Source organism: Dreissena polymorpha, chromosome 11 (assembly GCF_020536995.1).
Source record: "Dreissena polymorpha isolate Duluth1 chromosome 11, UMN_Dpol_1.0, whole genome shotgun sequence".
NCBI lineage: Eukaryota > Metazoa > Mollusca > Bivalvia > Myida > Dreissenidae > Dreissena > Dreissena polymorpha.
Window position 1 is genome coordinate 17,782,751 of NC_068365.1, and position 15,421 is coordinate 17,798,171.

General features: G+C 38.7%; 1 protein-coding gene across 2 annotated transcripts in view; it reads right to left on the reverse strand.

Annotated features, from left to right (window-relative positions):
* The window catches only part of LOC127851033 (uncharacterized), a 141,321-nt gene that overhangs the window by 83,054 nt on the left and 42,846 nt on the right, over window positions 1–15,421 (reverse strand). The window lies entirely within an intron of this gene.

Consider the following 15,421-nt stretch of genomic DNA (forward strand, 5'->3'; position numbering starts at 1 on the left):
GGTGGTGTTGCACTGTTTCACAAGCGCACAGGAAGTAGTCGTTAGCTGGTGCAACGCGTTTCATAATTGCTATTTTAGCTGTTCAGGACAGGCCCGGCATTTCACAGTCACAGAAACAGGCAGTTAGGAGGGTTTAGGCAAACCGGCTTTTAATAGAAACTGACTCCCCGTATTTCCGTCCAGCTGGGGCTCGGATTTGTACTCCATCCTTTTTAGGGGAGGTAGCAAATGTCATAGCGTCATACCGAGGAAGTGACGTCAGGGAAGTGTGCCGGCTGACGCTAAGGAATACAAGTCAACTGTTTTCACTTTATTTTGTATAAGTGTTTTAATGTCATTTGTTTGGTGTGTTAATGTCATTTTTTGGCCAATTATTGAATATTGAGTATAAATATTTCAAAGTTTAGGACAATAATGTAAATGGAAAGGAAAATCTTCAGTGTATAAAGTGTAACTAGTTTCACGATGAACTGAAGTGAAAATTTGGAAGGACTCAGTTGTTAAATATAAGGTTAAGGAACTGGAAATATATGCTGGGCTTAATTTACCAATCCTAATAGGGTTAAAATGAAGGGATAATTTGTGCTAGCGAACAATAACTAGAGTGCCAGAGAGTTAAATATATGATAAAGTATTGCCAGGGCCCATAATCTTAATTTAACTTTTTATGATGTTAAGAAATGATGAAGTTGAAGACTGAAAAAGGAATAATGTCTCTTCTCCGTAAGATAAAATGGGGGGGGGGAGTGTGGTGAAATTTACTGGTGTGAAACCGGAACAGTCCGGTTGTTGGTAATCGATTGACCGGAAAACGAGTTGCTATAGTCGTCAGTCATACAGCAGCCTTTCTTCTAGACAGACATCTTATTGTTGTCCATTTAATCCTGTGTTATTTGGTCTACCTGAAGTTTCCTGAGGGATCCTTTGGAACAAAGACACATTTATTTGCAGGTACGTAGTATCTGTATTTACTTCACGAGGTTAGTACTAAGTACTTTCCTTCAGCATCTTACTATTCAGGACGCAAACACAAAGCCTTTGAGGCAACATACTATACAATCATTATTTTCAGAAGGTCAAGGACAACAGAAGTTGGGAAGATCACCGAGAAAACAACTACCCCAAATGACTGAGGAATCACCTGATTTAAATGGAGTAAGTTTACATTAATAATTGAATTTAGGTGTCCTGTTTTATAAACGTATATATCCACTCTATTTAGAACTGTGACAGTTTGAAAGATCAGACTTGTGGTAGTTTCCCAATCTTAAGTTGCATTGAGCATTTTTTTTGGCTCAACTTTTCGAAGAATTGTGGGGCTATCCTATTCATAGTGAGTCGCCTTTGGGGCAACACTTTGGTTAAAGTCTTGTACAATGTCATATCTCAGCAACAACTAAAGACATTTGCTTGTGACTTAACACATGTTTTTTGGATCATGATTAGATATCACTATCCAAGGCCCATAACTCTAGCTTGGAATTTGATTTAATTATGATCCTTTTTAACTAAGAAATTCTTGGTGAAAGTATTGTGTGCCACATGTCTTTATGGGTCATACTATTAGAACACCGTCCAAGGCCCACAACTCTGATATGGAAATTTACTGTTTTTTGCTCTTTGTGGACTTAGAAAATGCCTGGTTTAAGTGGTGTGAAACAACAATCTCCTAAAGTATGTACTAAAGATCTCTTGAAACTTAATAACTGTGTACGGGGTCATATTTGTAGAACACTTTCCAAAGCCCATCACTCTGACATGGAATTCAACTGAGTTATGGCCTTCGAAAATTCCTGGTTAAAGTTTGCGTGCAACAAGTATTAAAATTCTATATTTGTATTCAGCATCAATATCTTAGGAATCTGACCAAGTTTAAAATAACTGAATGCATTTTTTACTAGATTGTGCCTCATTCCGTGTTTTGAAGTTTAATGTAAAATGGTATCTCAAGAAATGCTAATGCTATACACGTCTGAACAGTTCAGAAGAGTGCATGCGCAAACTACAGTCACGCAAGTGCTGTCGATCCTGAAACACGAGTATGATTTTCAGCTGATGAAAAAAACTAATCGAACAATGGAATTGACTTGCACTGTTTAACTACCGTACTGGTTGAATAAATGGAAAAACAACTTTGTACACAATGTGGCTAACTTCATATGGCGAAGGATTGCAAATGTGATTCTCCGTTCAGGTAAATTATAAAAAATCAAAATTTACTTACAAGCGGGTGGGTGGGGAAACTCGGCACATTTTGCTGGTTGCAATATATTAAATTTTTCGCCGTCGCAGATTCTGGTTGTTTTCCAATATTTAGAGATTTTGAGAAGGTTTTAAAAGGGCTGGTGATTTATAGGCCTTGAATCAACTGAATTTACTTTACGGAGCTATTATTTATTGCCAAATATGAAACGTAAACAAATGAATGTACGACAAAGCTTACCATTTCACAGATGTACCGGGACAAAACGTATCACCCGATATATTTTAAAGAGAAAATGAGATGTGATACTTCATGATCAATCTTTTATATCTAAAAGTTTTGTATTTATTCGAAAATTACTTTTCGTTCCTGGCTGCGCTTGTCAGTAATAATAATAGATAATCAACGACGAAGGCGCTATTTTAAGACAGTATATTTTTATTTAAAATTAATTGACTGTATTTTATGTTTTATGGCTCTTTTGCTTCCCAACAAACAACAAAAATAGTGAAAGACGGGAGTGGTGGAAACAGTGATAGTCGGGTTTGCAGTAACCATTTTGTAGGTCAGCCGACTGTTTTGAATCCACTTCCAGCCCTCATTCTTGGCTATGATGGTTACGAATCAAGAGTGAAACGGATACTCTACTTACAAGAGGAACCTGTACTATCCATTCAGTCGGAGGAAGAGCTGTTTGTAGCCACTCCGTACTACCCAGATCCTGAGGAAGAATGTTGGAAACCGTCCAGTTTCATGTCATCTTGCCCGGTTGTGCTGCTTATGGTAATAAAGTGCATGTTGATAATGGGTTCGGCTATGGCAGACAAGATACGGAAACTTATTGCGGAAAATGTTAAACTGAGACAAGAACTAAGAAACCTCAGAAATAATAAATATGTAGACAAGGTTCTTAAAACTGATGACGACGTGAATTTCTACACTGGGTAAAAATCATTAACGGTATTTGAAAAGCTTCATAACAATATAGCGCCGTTAATTAATCGACGATGGTTAGGTGTTAAGGCGTACAAGTCCAACGTTCATAACTTTAAGATAGAGCCAGCTAGGTTTGGACAGCAAAGGAAGTTAAGTTCGAGAGCCGAGTTCCTGCTGATGCTAATGCGTCTCCGCCTTGGTTTACTTGGTTGTGATCTAGCAAATTGTTCCCAAATAGTTTAATGTTTGTGTAGACGAATATTTCATACATGGTTGAAAGCAAGTGCTAAAGTTTTCAGCACAACAATATTTATGACAGACGAAAACACATAAATCGGATCAAAATCTAGGAAGATGCAACACATTCAGGACTTGAACAGTATCATAGATTTTACTGAAATTTGTATCAAGCGCCGAAGGATGTTGAGATGCAATGTATAACATGGACCGACTACAAACACCACAATACATTAAAAGTACTTGTCGCATGTGCCCCAAACAGTGCAATAATATATGTGTCACCAGTTTATACTGGAAGAATTTCAGCCAAAGCATTGACTTTGGACTGTGGTTTCATAGACAAAGTGCCCCCTTATTCAGTGATCATGGTTGATAAAGGCTTAAATATTTTGGAGGAAAGCTCATCTGGGTCAATTTCTTTGTATGTGCCACCAGGTCACCGCGGACAATCCCAAATGACCTCAGCCGCTAGAACATTTCCAATTCGCGTATTCTTATTGAACAGGTGATTCGACGTTTAAAGACTTTCAGAATTATCGAAGGAGAACTTCCAATTAAACTTATACCACAGACTGATGATATTCTAACAGTGTGTAGTGGAATATCAAATCTGAGAAGCCAATATACAAATGAAAACAGACAATAAAGAGACATCCTGCATGTAACAGAACAAAACAAAAGTGAAGTTTAGAAACTGTTGCCAGTATTAAATATTGTATTATAGATCTTTCATGGTGATACATGTAGCATGATAATTTCAATACATACATGTTTAATTTAAAAAAAAAGTATCAGTATGTATTTATTTTTAAACCAACAGAAAATAGCCTAACTAGTCAATTATGTATTATTGTAAAAATAAAGTTGATATAAATTTAAACTTTGATATTTGCTTAGTTAAACAACAGCGATTATAAATATATACCACTTCTCTACTCAAAAATTATGGTAATAACAGTTTAATGGAAAACAATCAAGCTAAAATAAAACAGAATCAACTTGTAATTGGCAGGGCTGATATCTGATTTGAAGTGAACAGACGGATTCGTTAAACGATCTCCAAAATTTTATTTTTCCATCAAACTTAAATACTACCCTTTCTTTCTCCCACCTTTCTTTCAGGAAGAGACAGTACGGGACAGGCAAGGGACATGGACAGAAAACGGACAGTTAGGGACAGGCAAGGGACAGGGACAGAATGGGGACAGAAAAGTGACAGTAAGGGGCAGGCAATGGACTGGGACAAAAATAACATGTGTTGAAATCAGTCATTTATAGATTTTGCAGTGAACAGACATATTTGTTAATTGATCCCCAAAATTTTATTTTTCCATCAAACTTAAATACCATGCTTTCTTTCTCCTCCCTTTCTTGCATTTACATTAATAAACAGTTCTTCTAGCTTTTGTAGCATTCTTCAGTTCACCAGGAAAGTGTTTGGATTATTTTGCAAAACACATATAAGGTAAGGTGTCACTTGTTCTAGCACTTTTAAGTACATTGTACAGTTACATCCGGAGTTTTTCTTACAGTATTAATTGTATTGCTATATTTTCTCTTACAAACTTTATTCCTTTTAGCAGCAATATCATGAATACTGCATGCGAGCGGGATTTTGTCGAGGCTCTGGTGAAGGAGACCACGGAATTGTAAGGCAGGTTGTTGGTATCCGTAAAAGGAGATATAAAGGCAGACAGGAATAGGCTTGCGATATTAGAGAAAGAAGTGAATTCTCTAAGAAGTGAAAATAAAGAACTTCGGAAGAAAATCCAAGCTTTAGAAGAAAATAATGTAAAGCAGCAAGACAGTAAAATAGAACAGCTTACAAAAAGGGTGAAAGCTCTTGAGGACCAGACCTCTAACTCTTCTGTCACTGATCAATTAATTATAGCATTCACATCGGTAGACGCTGCGTTAAACATACATCAAAGTAGTGGTATTCCTAACATGGATTACGATTTAAGTGCAGTCAGTGTTTATATCCCTGCATCTGCTTTCCTGGTAGCCACTCCAATTTCTACAGGAATAGGCAGAGGCATCCCAGTTTCATCGGCGCACCCCAATTTTTACAGCTCACAGACTAAGAAAAGAAAGACAAACGCGAAAACATCTTCATCTACATATTACACTATTTCATGTATTTTAACTTGATTCAAACCCCGTAAAGGTCATCCGTTCTTTATCCTCGTTATTCAGTTATTCTGGTTGGTTCCAGGAATTGACTCGAGTATGTTTCTTTAACCAATAGTGTTCCTATATAGCTCAATAGTTGGCGTGCTTGCAGCTTAACCCTTGCGTACCGAGTTTGCATCCAGGTAGAGGTACACATACATGCATGCCATGTTGCAACAGAATGCTAACTAGTAATTTAAAGCGGGTATATACGATTTTTTATATGTGTTTAATTGTAATATATTGATAAAATATGTTACAATAACACGAAATAGGCAAGAAAAATTATACATTAAAGCCGAATTTCATAAAATGCTGCAAAGACAAATTAGCGCCCCGAGTCGATAGTGACGTACATATTTTCCTACAATAACCGAAGCATTCGTCTTTGTATTAGGATCGGAGATAGTGTTCGTGTGTCGTATGAATAGATATCGTTGCAGAATTTCAAATAAACCGTTAAACTAAGTTTAGATGCACATAGTACATGTATGGTATACATGCTGGCGAATTCGGCTGTACAGCCGTTTTCAATTTCAGAATTAAATATCTGGCTTATTTCGCATTTTTCGACACATGTTATTCTTAACTTTTATTTTAATTTATATTGAAATATATATATATAATAAGTCTTTTACACAGTTTATATAAATTCATAAATATTTGACTAAATCGTATATACCCGCTTTAAGGGTAAGCCTGGACAATGCTTTCTCCACAATAGAGCTAAAAGAAATCAGTATACACTAAACAAACACTTCGCTTATTCTATTTCAGATACATCTCAGACCTGGAGCAGAATACACCTTGTTACAAAAGTAATACGTCGCTCAATGATTTTAAAAATCATTTTCAGCAAATGTTTTCGGACGAAAATCTTACTCAAAACGCTAATGCAGAGGAATTTAATTCGAACCATGACTTCGAAAATTTCGAAAATGTGTTAGGTGACCTTGATAACTAAATTACAAATAACGAAGTAGTTAAAGCGGTTGCCCTCTTAAAGCAATGTAAATTGCCTGGTTTAGATAAATTGCTAAACGAATATTTTATAGAAGCCTGCGATATTTTGGCTGGTTATATAACAACGATTTTTAACATCATTTTAAATACAGGTAAATTCCTGTTAGCTTGGACAGAAGGGATTATAATCCCTATACATAAGAAGGGTGATAAATCCGATCCGAGTAATTATAGAGGTATCACCTTCTTAAGTAACTTTGCAAAATTGTTTACATGTCTACTCAATCAGCTAATTTCGACATGGTGCGAAAACAATTATGTTATATCTGACGCGCAGTTCGGGTTTAGAAAAGGCAGGTTAACTATAGATGCAGTTTTCATACTCCATTCAATTATTGAAAAATATGTTAATATGAACAGACGATTGTATTGTTGTTTTATTGATATGAAACGTTGCTTTGATTCCATATATTTAAATGCATTATGGCTAAAGTTATATAAGTCTAATGTGGACGGCAAAATGTTGCGCATTATACGCAGTATACGTACCAATCAGTCAAATGCTGTGTTAGACATTGCAACACATACTCCGAATATTTTACTATAGCAGTCGGGCTAAGGCAGGGGCAGCTAACATCGCCGATACTTTTTCTTTTTTCGTAGACGATCTCGAAATGTTTTTACAAAATAGACATAATGTGGGAATAAATATACAAGACATATGTTTAATTCTAATTCTGTTTGCAGACGATAGGGTTGTCATAGGTGAAACGCCGGAAGATCTACAACAGTCTATCGACCGTTTATATGAATATTGTAATACCTGGGGTTTGCAAAATAACATTCCAAAAACCAAAATTATTGTTTTCCGCAAACGCGGAGCTATCAAACGTAATGAGCGGTGGGTATATGGTAACGAAAACATAGACATTGTAAACGATTTTATATATCTGGGTGTAACACTTAATTATACAGGGAACTTTAATCTCAATACTAACACTCTGCTTAGTATGGGTCTAAAGGCACTTAATATAATGCTATCAAACTTGAAAAACTATAGTTGTACACCTAAAGTAGCTTTACAGTTGTTTGATGCGTTTGTTTCTTCAATTATTACATACTCGTGCGAAAAATGTTGTTTTTTTCAAAGTGTAGCGAGTTGGAAAAATTGCACCTTAAATTCTGTTAAGCTGTTCTTGGTGTAAGGAAATCAACTTCAAATGTAGGCGTTTACGGCGAACTTGGTGGACACCCGTTATATATTAACAGATAAGTACGCATAGTAAAAAATTGGAATAAAATAACTAAAAGTGAAAACATTATATTACGATCCATACTGGAAGAAGGTTTGGCTGACTTAAATGATAATAAATGTAACTGGTTCGAAAAGGTCAGGGACTTACTATGTAAATACGGATTCAATTATGTGTGGTCTAATAACTCACAAATAAATGAGGCAACTTTTTTGTCTTTGTTTAAACAAAGAGTTATCGACGAATACCTACAAGAGTGGAAACGAGATATTGATGATAATAGGATTCTCATTGTATAAAAAGCATTAAAAACAACCTTTTCTTTTGAATCATATCTCAAGACGATTTTGTCAAGAAATCTAAGAATGGCGATAACGAAATTACGCATCTGTGCACATAACCTTAGAATTCAGACGGGAAGATATGATAGAATGGAAAGAAATATGCGACTCTGCCAATTATGTAACAGCAACGAAATGTAAGACGAATTACAGATTCTGTTGAAATGGTCCAAATTTGTCCAAATCAGAGAAAAATACATTAAAACTTATTATAGAGTCAGACCTAGCATGTTCAAACTCACACAGTTGTTAGGCAAGTTCATATCAGAGGCACTCACTATTCGCCAAGTTTATATTCATAGTAATGTATAATTGTGTTATATGTATAACTGTAGTGTTATAATTTAACGCGTCTTTAGTCCGCTTTTCACCACTTTTTGACACTAGGTCTAAGGTGCAATAAACCGGCCCTGAGCGGTTTAGAGATGTTCAATTACGTATGGAATGACCAAATTTTGATCCAAAGAATGACCGGTAATCGGAATTGAGGGGATTCCGGTCTTGAACAGATATTTTAAGCATGGATTTATAGGGGAACAAGGGACAAAATTGTCACAAAACCAGGTTTTCATTGTGAAAAAAAAATCTGATAAAGGGAGAAAACTCAAACTGAACTTTTGAAATGAACAAACAAAATTAACCCCCTTTGTAAGTTTGTTTTTTAAACAACTCTATTTTTAGTCGTGGCGACCTTGACATTGGAGATATTGACGTGATTCTTTCGTGCGACACACCGTCCCATGATGGTGAACAAATGTGCCAAATGATTTTAAAATCTCACAATGAATGACATGGTTATGGCCAGGAAAAGCTCATTTATGGCCATTTTTGACCTTTGAACTCAAAGTGTGACCTTGACCTTGGAGATATCGACGTAATTATTTTGCGCGACACACCGTCCAATGATGGTGAACAAATGTGCCAAATGATTTTAAAATCTGACAATGAACGACATAGTTATGGCCCGGACAAGCTTGTTCCGCCCGCCCGCCAGCCCGCCAGCCAGCCAGCCAGCCCGCCCGCATTCGCAAATCTAATAACCAGTTTTTTTCCTTCGGAAAACCTGGTTAAAAATGGGACCGGACAATTTGTCCGGTTAAGAGAGGATTCCGGTATGCAGAGGATCCGGTTTAGAGGGTTTCAACTGTATATATTTTTTCAGTAAACCATATGCATCTTGAGATTGATTGAAGACGGGACAGTGGGTCTAGAAGGTAAATTGTACAAATATGTTAATAGTTTCAATTTTCAGGTTGTTGGAGAACCCTTCAAGAGAAGTGGGCAGCTGTTTACAATTAACGCATTCTTTGACGGCGCCAGCAAACAGCTACCACTAGTCTTCGTGTTGATGAGCCGTCGTACACAGGCCCACACCGAATTTGTGTTCCGGGCCGTACTGGAACATAAAGTCAATGTCCAAGTAGAATGCTTCGTTGCAGACTTTGAAGTTGGTAAGTATTTTTTTAAATGTTTATATAAATTATATTACTTGTATATAAGATTTAGCAGAATCGCAACGAAGGGTCAAGTCAGTGTAAAAAAACTACTAAACTCTTCATGTAAAACTTTATACTATAACTTTGATAATGTCTGTAACTCAAACGTTTTATTTCAGCCATCTGGAACACTTTTCGGGAAGTATTTCCAGGCCGGGACATGAAGGGCTGCGCCTTCCATTGGAGTCGGGCAGTGTGGAGATGGGTCCAGCCTGAAGGCCTGGCTTAGGTACTCTGACGTCGCGGAGGCGTATTCAAGTTCATTCGCATGCTGATGGCCCTGCAGTTTCAACCTAGGGACTGGTCTCTCTTCAAACAGGACGTCCGTACCAACAATGACCTTGAAGGTCAATAAAACCAAGAAACCGTCGGAGAGGGATGATGCTCCCCAAAGTTTTTTTTGTCACAAAATTGCACTATATATTCAGATAAAAGGAAACGTCTTGAGGGCACAGTAGTTGGGGGGACAAGAATTTTTTTTATAGAAAATTTCAAAAGGCCATATCTCTGTGAAAAATTATCCGACCAGGACCCGCTGATAATATGCACATCTCCTCTTGGTAGTGAAGCTTCCCATAAAGTTTCATTGAATTCCGGTCATTAGTTGCTGAGAAATAGCCCGGACAAAAATTGTGCACGGACGGACACACGGACGGACAGACGAAGCGGCGACTATATGCTCCCTCTAAATAAATTTTGGGGGAGCATAACAAAAAATATGGTACCACTTTCCATTGTACATTTATAATTAAATATATATATAATTCAATTAAATTATTCATGCTTATTGGTGTAAAGCTGTCTTCATCGAAGCTGAACCGTGAACAGCTGTCTTCACCGATGCTGAACCATGAACAGCTGTCTTAACCGAGACTGAACTGTGAACAGCTGTCTTCACCGAGACTGAACTGTGAACAGCTGTCTTCACCGAGGCCAAGCATGCCAACTTCAAGCAGTTTGTCTTCTCTATTGTCTTCCCTTGACAGAACACAAACTGTCGATTCAGGTGGTTTGTCTTTATTCTATCAATATTTAGGTTGTTATATAATTTCTTTTCTGTAAAATTAATTTGTGAAAAATACATTAAACATATTTTTTGTAATAAAACATGAATTAATAGAGGTTATTTTTCAAAACTAATAAGACTTGTATATAAACCTTTCTACAGGCCAGGGATATTGCTATCCTCCGTTCCCTAGAAGAAATAAAGCATGAGCAGCAGGAGATCAAGTCAAAGTTGGCTACTTGATGCAGAGGCTAAATGGACCTGTGGGAAGTGCTGATCTGCCAGACGGTGTCACCCTCCCAGTTGCGAACGTGGAGGCAATGCATGAATTGGAAGAGAAGCTTCGAGATGACACAACAATACAAGTCATGGTGTGTACTATCTTATCCTTTTTATGCGAGTATTTTTTATTTTTTATTTATTTATTTATTTAGTCTTTATTTTTATGTAGAAGTACTTTTATTGAGTTTAGTCCTTGGTAAATCATCTTAGTATTCTTCTTTAATATTATGCAAGTTCTACCATTTAACATATTTGAAACCAGTCTGTATGTTTTGACCTTGTAGGTAGACTACTTTGCCCGTATAGGAGGCTCATCGTTGAAAACAATGACCAAGCGTCTTATGGCAAAAGTCCTTGACAACTAACTGGCTGTCGAGTTTAATTGGACAGGGCGTGGCAAGATGGCCTTTCAATCGCTGAAACTGTGTTCTGTAATTCAAAGCAAGTTTTTCTATCACAGTTAAACAGCACTTGTGCAAATTATGTTAATAAAAGCCTCACAAATATTTGCATAACATGTGTTGTCATAGGCCTTCAAATTTGCAACCATGGAAGTGTACAAACTTCCATAATCCCAATCTTAAAGGTTTCATGTATAAATAACTTTAAATTACAAAACTATTTAGATCATAGTCTTAAAATTGTTGTTATGAAGTGATTTTAAACGTATTGTTTAATCAATTTGTAATTCTAATGATTGTAATAAATCTATATGACCCTAAGCATGGATTGTTTTTTCATGTAATATATGATAGCTTAATTAATAAATTTATTACATAAATCGGTATTCAAGTTTCAAGTTTGAATATTTAAGTTAAACTTATTTTTAAACATTAATTATATGCATACAAATGTTTGCACTTTTTTAGGAGCTGTGAAGAAAAAAATTCCACATACAACAAATAATGAATCAGAGTATTTGATAAAAGAATGGCTGCGCGATGCAAGTGACCGGGATGGCGGGCGAAAAATTGGGTAAAATCACCAGCTCTAGCTCCTGATTGTCAAGATTAACTGTCATGGAATACGACTGAAGCAACTACAGCACTTAAACAGGCCAAATGGGCACACATAGCAAGATATATCACCTATATTTAAAATATTTCAGATATTCTGCCAATAACTTTATTTTTCAAAGCATTTAAAATATTTATTGAAACCTGGGAGAACTTTACATCTATTCCAGTAGCAAAGGCGATTTTCACAATTTAAAGCCACACAACTTATTTGGCATAGTAAATTGAAGTATAAATAAGAAACATAGTTTATATATGCCAATAAGAATATATCTGGTGGTTACAAGGAAGAAATCCGTCTTTTTTTGCGCTTTAAAACTTAACAGTAATCGCGTTTGTTGAAATGGATGTATACATATAGAAATCCTACTTTCGGTTTTAAAAGCGGTACCATTTGAAAAATAATAAATAACTGGCTAATTGCAAATTGCTGTATTTGTGGTATTATTGAGGGTATTACATTAAACCAGCAACGGGTCGACAGCAGGTCGATAAGCCATTTTGCCGATATAGGGCTGATGACGGGCCGATAATTTTTTTGCCGATATCGGGCCGATCAATGCCGATGAGCAAAACGATTTTGGCACGACATTGTTTACGATATCAACCCGCTATAAAAACTATATCGAGCTGACGGCGGCCCAGGTTTGCTGGCTGGGCATTGAGCCCTTATTACTTGTCCCGTGACCTTGTCACTCATATTTGTTCCAAATTTTAACATAAAATTTTATTTCATTTTAGCACACACAATCTTCATGTGTTACACACTAATTTTTCAACAGTTAGACGGAAAGGAAGAAAGTAGTGAAGACAATTGTTGGGAATCGAACATGTGGCGTATGTAACTGAGGGCGACGCTAACTTAGGTCTGTGCTCAAAACTACAAAACCTGACTGTAGTCGGTTGACTGTGTGGTCGACGGACGCTCGTCGGCCGCCAACTGCGATCGTGGTAGTCGCTATTTTTAGGAAAGTCACCACTTCCGCATTAAACATCTGACATCGAGTCAGTGCATTTCATGGTCAAAAAAAGAGACAGATATCCATTTAGAGCTTGTTATCGAGAACAAAAACCTGCTGGAGGAAAGCACGGGCCATCGGTGACCGAGGCAAACAAGCGGAAAAAGTGGCAGGAGATTGTGTCAGCCATAAACGAGTGTGGGTGGAGTTGAGGACAGCAGACACATGTACAAAAAGCTACGGGACATAAAGAGAAATGCACTAGACTGACCACTCGTCGCGTTCAAGATATCAGCAGGAGACACCCAGACAGTCTGTGACGGTGCAAGACAGTCTCCCAGACCGGCGGAGCACAATCAGGAGACTTACAGACAGTCTGCGACGGTGCCAAGACCGTCTGGGTACCTGCAATAGACTTCCATACAGTCTGCGACGGTGCCAGACAGTGTCTCAGACAGGCGGAGCACATGCAGGAGACTCCCAGACAGTCTGCAACGGTGCCAAGACAGTCTCCCAGACCAGCAAGGCACCTGCAAGAGACTCCTAGACAGTCTGCGACGGTGCCAAGACCATCTGGGCACCTGCGGGAGACACAGAGACAGTCTGCGACAGTGTCATAAAGTCTACCAGACCGGCGATGCACCTGCAGGAGACTCCTAGACGATCTGCGACGGTGCCAAAACGGTCTTGGCACCGTCGCAGACTGTCTAGGGAGTCTCCTGCTTGCGCCCCGACGAGGTATAATGTCAGGCACCGTGTTCGAGTTTCCTACCGGCGCCCAGACGGTCTTTCCACCGTCATATGCTTTCTGGGAGTCTCCTGCAGGTACCAAGACGGTCTTGGCATCGTAACCGACTGTCTGAGAGTCTCTTGCATGTGCACCGGAGGTCTGGGAGACTGTCTGGCACAGTCTGGGATTCTCCTTCTGGTGCCCAGACGGTCTTGGCACCATCGTAGACTGTCTGGGAGTGTCCTGCAGGTGTGCCGCCGGTCTTGGAGACTGGCACCGTGGCACACGGTCTTGGAATCTCATGCAGGTGCCTCGCCGGTCATTAAGACTTTCTGGCACAGTCGCATACTGTCTGGGTGTCTTCTGCAGGTGCCCAAATGGTCTTGGCACCGTCACAGACTCTCTTTGAGTCTCCTGCAGGTACCCAGCTGGTCTGGGAGACCTTCTGAAACCGCCGCAGACTGTCTGGGATTGTCCAATAGGTGCTCAGACGAGCTTGGAGCCGTCGCAGACTGTCTGGGAGTCTCCTGGCACGGGTTTAGGGTGCCGACAAAGCGTCAAGCGACGAGCAGTCGTGGTGTGAGGGGTGGACTGCTGTCGCTCGACAGTATGTCGAACAATGCCCGATCGACTGACAATCGTCGCTCTCTATTAAACCCGGTTATCGTCGTACGACGATTATTCGCTGATACAACCATAGTCGCCCGACCATGGTCGCTCTTATTAAACCGGACCCAGGATTTGTGGCAACATCTGGTTACCGAGACGAACCGTTATGCAGAACAAGAGCGGGCACGAAACCCACCCCCACCATTCGCTCTTCGTTGGGTGCCAGTGGACATTCCTGCTATGAAAGCCTTCATTTGACTCTGATTTTGCATGGGTGTTATGCGTTTTCAGTCAACGAACGACTACTGGCGGATCAAGAAGCGCATATTCTGTACTGCTTTCAACACCATCATGCATTAGGACCAGTTCAACCTTATCTGGCGCTACCTCCACCTGACCAACAACGAAGCCCCACCTCCTGCCAAACCAGACAAACTTAACAAAATCAGATAGTATTTGGACTATTTGAACAAAACTTCAAGGCCATGTACACCCCCTACCAAAATGTCACTGAAGACGAGCGTATGAACAAATTCAAGAGACGTCTTGGCTTTCGACAGTATATACCACTAAAACCAACGAAGCGGGGAATAAAAGTTTGGAGATTGGCAGAGAGTGAAACTGGGCAGGGTTTTTTTTACTAAGAAAGTGACGCCGATATTCGGCGTCTTCCCCTACCAGAATTCTTTCCCCCAAAAACACAATTACCCCTCTAAGAATATCATTTTTCCCCAAAATACAATATTTTCCTCTCAAAGATATTCTTTCTTTGGGTCAGTCGACACTTATCAAATTTGTACCACGATCTCACTCTCTTTCTCACGACGAACACACAAAACTAGGAACCCCAGTGATTCTAAATATAGCAATTAAATAAATACGTCATGGAAATTTTATCACGGCAACGGACAGCAATAATCACCTGACTATTTCACTGGATTCCGGTCTTGCGCGAGTAGGGTATTTCGTCAATTAATTACCGGAAACCAGTCGAATTTTCATCCGGGTTATACAAGAGTCAAGATGTAAACGTGAAAACATAAAAATGTCTCACAATTGGCGTTCATACACGAAAAATATAAAACGTTCGAATTCGGCAAATACTCAACCCATCTACACATTTTTAAAGAATGATTCATCAAAAACCGTTGAAACCCAGATGTGAAAGTGAAAGTAGATATTCGGCAGCTGTCGCACTTTCCCCTTCCAATACTG